The following is a 6000-nucleotide window of genomic DNA, read 5'->3' on the forward strand; positions in this document are numbered from 1 at the left end:
TGAATCGTTTTTAACCTCAACAGGACCATGGCCAACGAGATATTTTCCCTCAGCATCATGCACTGGTTGCAAGAGGCATGGACATATTGCCTTGTACCATACAATGATATAGGCCTTCTAGCCTTATCCAACTTTACACATCATCATCCATGTGGCACATCCTTTTCCACTCTTTTGGTCAACACTTACACACCATACAATATCACCTGTGGCATTCTTATCTTACCACAATATCTTGCACCTCTAGGTTGCTTTCCCACATACACACAACACCGCGATTATATCTCTCAACATTTTCTAGGCATATCTGTGTAGCTCCAGGAAAAGACATCTTTGTACTGGGACATCAATTCTTGAAGTTCCTTTTCCATTGATTCTTCAAGCTTTGCACTAATCTTTAGGATTTTCACCTCCGATAGTGCTCTCCAAGTCAGGGTGCTTTATGCTCAATGAACATAAAATTACTTTCACTAATACCTTGATTAGTGCTAATCATTTGAGGTTTTTATGTCATTAATGGTTCATATCTCACATTCAAGTGGTACTAAGCCTCTGTAAAGCATCAAATCAGATTTTTCCCTTGATTTGAGTGGTCAATTTGTTAATCCAAAATCGGGTATAAATCTATATCAGTATTGTTTGGGACAATGGGATTTCTGAGCTTATATACTTTATGTATTGCATCTATCATCCTCATAAATCATTTTTACAAGGGCAAGACAATGACCATTGATAAGGCTAAGACCTCCTTAAGAAGATTCAACACATTATCATTTGAAAGGGACATGCATCATCATCATGTCAGGCTTTATGAACACATTGATAATATGATCCGTCTTTGCCTACATGGATTTCTTTACACAATGACCATTGATAAGGCTAAGACCTCCTTAAGAAGATTCAACACATTATCATTTGAAAGGGACATGCATCATCATCATGTCAGGCTTTATGAACACATTGAGAATATGATCCGTCTTTGCCTACATGGATTTCTTTACACAATGAAATCAGGGATGAATAATACCAAGGGCTATATTAACATCAAGATCTACATCGACATGAAGAAGATCAAGAGCTACATCAACGTTATGAGCTACATTAAGAGGATCTTCATCGGCATACTGGTCATCAAGGGGGGCTCTCCCTTTATTTCTAAATTCCTATTTTATGTTGAGTCATGGGTTCTCTGCCCGGGTCATCCCCCAAAATCTGAATCTTTCGGGCTTATTATTTAGCCTTGATGTTACAAAAGGCATAGGTGGCTTCCTAAACCAGCCAAGGCCAGCCCACTTGTGGTCACCCCTCTATCCTAAGTGAAATGTAATCATATCTAGATGTCTAGCATCTGTAATCATTGATTGGCACTGTAAACCACCATGAGTAAGACATACAAGCACTTAGGTGGTCATTATAAACAGCTTTGTAAACAGTAATAAAAGCTAGCATTGGCATCGTAGTAGACATGGATATTTTGTTGAGGGAGAGTGTTAGAAGTACACCAAAATATCGTGTGACATTGGGGATATGAGCATCCAATCAACAGGTTTATAGCCAACTTGGTGTGAGCACTCTAGGTGTGAACAACCTCTTAGTTAGGGTCAAAAGATAGCTCAGTTTAATGCCTATAAAATGGTATTGTACTTGGTGGTTCATTCATCTCTCATATCATTCATAATACAATAACCTTGTGTTGTGCATCACTTTCTCTCTCTTTTCTCTCTTCTTCTTTCTCCTCAACCATGGAGAGATTTCATCCTCCATAGCTCCATGCTTGAACTTGTGATTGCCAACAACTTCCTGAGAAGTTCCAATAGTTTGTCCAACCACCATTGACTCCTCAGTTGATTTTGTAGCAATGTGATGAGCTATGGTGGATCAAATGCAAAGGTCAACATGATTAGAAGGTGATTAGAAGATGATTAGGATAAGATTAGTGCACAATTAATCTAATAGCTTGATGTAGGCATGGATACTCAAAAACCAGTAATTTCTCATTAAATCAATGCCTCAATTTATAGGTTTTACATCCACAACATGCCAAGCATATAATCCCATTGATTTCTCCTTGATTTGTGCCACCTCCCCTAGGGGCACCTTTTCTTAGAATCTTTTCGCACCCCTATATTCACTCATGCTACCCTTGATTCTCTCATCAGTAGATTCTTCTCACCTTTTCACTGCTACCTACTCAATTATTGACTCCCTTTTACGATCTCTAGCTAAGGGCTTGTTCCCGCACACACCCATTCACTTGCATATTTCAACACCTCCCCTCAAGTGAATAACTCTAGCACACCTGGACCCTATACCAAGTTTCTCTCTTACTTGGGAGCCCACGACCAATGCCTCAAGTCCCTAACTCATGGTCCTTAACACTCTCTCTCTATGTGTCCACCAAGGCTACCACAAGTGCCCTCCGTGACCTTGACTAAAGTTCTCACACATACATCTATCACACGGCCTACATCGTTGGTGGCTTAGAGGTGGTTTTACTCTATTGGGGCAGGTTACATTGGGTTGTGGGATTTCTCTCTCTTTCTCTTTTCAAAAAGATGTCCTGACTCATCTACCTTAGGAGTCTCCATGAAGTTTGCCGATGTCGATCCTTCTTCATTTGGTTTGCTATAGCAGTCTCTAGCAATGTGTCCTGGCTTCCTACGGTTGTGGCAAGTGAAGGTCCTTCCTTCGCCCCTGCCTCTAGCTCGTTCTTGTCCTCGTGCGAGACCTCCTCGGGTGTAGAATGCTTTCTCCTCTCTAGTTATTGGTTCCAATCATTTTTTCTCTTTGACCTTGTTTATAAGATTCCTCCTCAGCCTGAATAATGAATAAGCTTTTACCTCAATCCCCTGTAATCATTTCCTATTTTTGAATGCAAGAAAACATTATTTTTGCTTGTTTTTGCCTAGAGAGAAGAAAAATTCTAGAGAGAGATAATTCAATATTGAGATATTTTTGGATATAGAAATTCTCCTAATGTCTAAAATATAATTCCCTAAAACATAAATTAAAAATAAATTCTCTAATGTGCATTAGGAATCAATTAAAAATATGTATGGTTTTTTTTTCAATCTCCTCAATGACTTTCTTCTTCTCAACCCCTCTCAAGCTTGAGAAGCTTTCTAAATGATTGTTTTAGTTCAAATCAAGCTTTTCCTAAGAGTCTTAATGTTTAATTAAGAGAAAGTTAATCTTTATGCTTATTTGTAATGCTTTCTTTAAGTAAATCTCTCTCTCAAAAAGAATAGTCATCTCTATGGCTAATTCTTTAACAAAAGAATGTTTCTCAAAGATAATCTCTTATTTTAAAACTAAACTCTAGGATTGATGAGCTAGAGATTAAGAAAATGATATTTTCATGATTTTATGCTATTAAAATAATGGTTAATTCTTTTAGATTATTTATGAGTAGTTAAAAAAATACTTTAACTCATTCTAAATGAGAAATGGATCATCCTAACAAATAATTTGGGAAAAGAGGAATGTTGATATTATCTTAATCTAGTGGGATAATCATAATTATATTTATAATTATGGTTAAAATTATGATTTAAATTCATAGTTTAAATTTAAGCTTAAAAGTAGAACTTCTATCATATGAGTGAAGTGCCAGGACACCTAAGTAGGATCCTAGAGGGTTCTGACTAGGTGATGCTGCACGGGCTCGCGGTTGCTAGGACACCCATGCGTACATTGAGAAAGATATGGATGAACTAGAAGGGAATTTATTTTGTGAATTGGATTTTGATATTGGATCTCGTTGGTTGACCAGTTGGTCTTCAACGGAGATTCTTGAATGACGATAATTTTTGTAAAACAATGGACTAGATATTTTGGAGGATTATGATCAGTAATACTATGGTTTCATTGAAAGATTGTTTTAAAGACAGTCGAATTTATTAAAATGGTAATTTTATATTGGGTGTGTAAGTGGTGTGACTACTTGAATTTTTCTTGAAGCGTCGACTAGGGGACCTGGGAACTCTTTTCCTCGATACCTGGGAAAAACATAACCAAACTTTTATAAAAGAATCCCACCAATACAATGGTTGGGTAGTTGGCTAGCCCATGGGCCAGTTGTGGATCGGGGGATTTCGCGATACAAATAGTTACGATTAAGCTACATTAGTTAGATTAAGTCCTAGGAAGACCTTGTTCTGTGGGAGGGAATCAGCGGGCGGCTGTGCCTCACTAAAGGGAAAAAAAAGCGATGATTCTATGGACCAAGTGCAAGTCTCTTCCTTGATCTGACCATGTGACTTTCGGGTTCGGTCGAATCAGTTTGGTTAGCTAAGACTTTGACTCGTTAGATCAATTCTCATGTTAGATAATTTTTCCTAGCGGAATCGCCTGTGCCTTCCGGGCAAGGGAAGTTTTTCTGCGTTCGGATTCGGAGGAACCGCCGAGCTAGTCTCTTGTCCAGACATCCGTGGTGGGGCGAGGCCCCGAGTGTGGATCCCTATCCCGTGCAAGAGGCTGACGCTGCTTTAGTGGCCAGTGCCTCTTCGAAGAGGGGGCACCGTGGAGGGGGGAGGGTCTCACAACTGGTATCAAAGCTTTGTGAAAAGCTAATAAGGAAAAAATGAATTCTTATCAAAAAATTTGTAAATAATAAAACTTAGAAAGAGCATTTATGTATTGTATTTTCATTCCTTAAGCTTCATTAATGAATACTTTTAATCCATGAATTTGGTTTTATAGATGGAAGTTCCATGCTTATTCGGTATTCCCGATCTGACCCAATCACATGATATGACTACTTTTGCATTCAAGCATATCGTCTCTTCCGCTACAACTCGAACGAGCCGAGCTAGACTCACAAACCATTTTGAGGATTTATATTTCCCAGACCCAGCGGAGAGACAGCAGCACAATGCAATAGAGATCTTGTGTTGAGTGTGCAATCTCTCTCTCTCTCTCTCTCTCATGGAGTTTTTAGTGTGGTATAACCCACCTTAATATTATGCTTAATCTTGTGTCTATCACCATGATCAATCCCATATAAGGATTGTTAACATGGTATCAGAGCTTGGTTTGGATCTTGGTCATGGTGAATATCTATGTATAGTTTCTTGGTTATGAGGTTGTTTGATTAAGCATTATTTTTAGTTTAATATTTAAAAAAATTTAGCACACTCATTTTCATTAGTACTGCATTTGGAGAGAGATTATGCTCATGGAGAGTTAGAGATTATGGTGCTACCATAGAAGCTAAAAATGAAGATTTCAGCAATATGAAGAGTATGAAGTCTTCATCAACATCAAAGAAGCTGCCCAAGAGAGTTGAAAATGGGAGTTTTGTAACATGGAAAGCTTGCTCTTCATCAAAGAAGCTGAAATAAGGATTTTCAGCAAGTTTGAAGGCTATGGAGTCTTCGGTGTCAGCAAGGAAGCTACCAAGATGTTTGTGGAGGTAATTTGTGAAGTTTTGCCTCAATGTTTTTGGTTATTGATCATGGGAGAATGCTCTTGTGGAGGTGCATGTTTGTCAAGATGATGGCAAGTGAGATGGTGGCTCAATGGAGGCCATATGTGTGTGCATTAAGAGGAAGATGCACTCATGGATATGCTCAAAAAAGATGGGCAAAGGTGGTGGAAGAAATTGGGCTTTCACAATGGTTATGCACCTCAGATTTCTTGTGGGAAAGCCATGAAGAAAGGATCCTTGTTGAATGTGCATGCATGGTTGGAGCATGTACATCATGGAGCTCATTTTAGAGCTCATGAAGGCCATGTCAATGGTGATGGAAGACCACAACTTGGAGGTATTAAAGAGGCAAAGAATCTTGCAGCAAAAAGAGTTGTGTTTTTTAGCTCATTTGGGAGCTCATGGAAGCCATTTGGATGGCTAATAAGTTCATGGATGGAAGATCATAGCCTTGGGGTTGCTAATGAGAGAGAAGGCAATCCAAAACAAGGTTGTTCACATAGCAAAGGGGTTGGGGCCGATGACCACACTGCAGCAAACAACAAGCAAGCATCAACCTAATCAATAGAGTA

The sequence above is a fragment of the Cibotium barometz genome, chromosome 54, assembly GCF_041138505.1.
Source record: "Cibotium barometz isolate CiBa-2024 chromosome 54, ASM4113850v1, whole genome shotgun sequence".
Lineage (NCBI taxonomy): Eukaryota > Viridiplantae > Streptophyta > Polypodiopsida > Cyatheales > Cibotiaceae > Cibotium > Cibotium barometz.